Source organism: Fulmarus glacialis, unplaced genomic scaffold (assembly GCF_000690835.1).
Source record: "Fulmarus glacialis isolate BGI_N327 unplaced genomic scaffold, ASM69083v1 scaffold41745, whole genome shotgun sequence".
Lineage (NCBI taxonomy): Eukaryota > Metazoa > Chordata > Aves > Procellariiformes > Procellariidae > Fulmarus > Fulmarus glacialis.
The window spans coordinates 17,817-18,107 of record NW_009214415.1 but is presented as its reverse complement, the minus strand read 5'-3'; positions in this window follow the sequence as shown (position 1 = coordinate 18,107).

Sequence of the window (291 nt, the reverse complement as noted above, 5' to 3'; positions counted from 1 at the left end):
GCCTTTAACGAACCAGCTCTTTCCATAACCAATGTTTATCCCGCTAATGTGTTTCTCAAGAAAAGTCATGTTTTCACAGTCTCTAGACCAAGACAAGCTCTTCTAGTCTTCTCAAATAGGCTGCACATGTCCTGGGCTACCCTAGCTGCTGTTCTCTTTACTGTTTGAATTTATTGTGGTTCTCAGGAAAGGACAGACAGTTTGTATTGAGGTAGTTTTTATTTATTACACTATTTTTAAAGGACCAAGGAATGTGTCAGTTAAAGAAATAAAGCATCGAAACCATAGAAT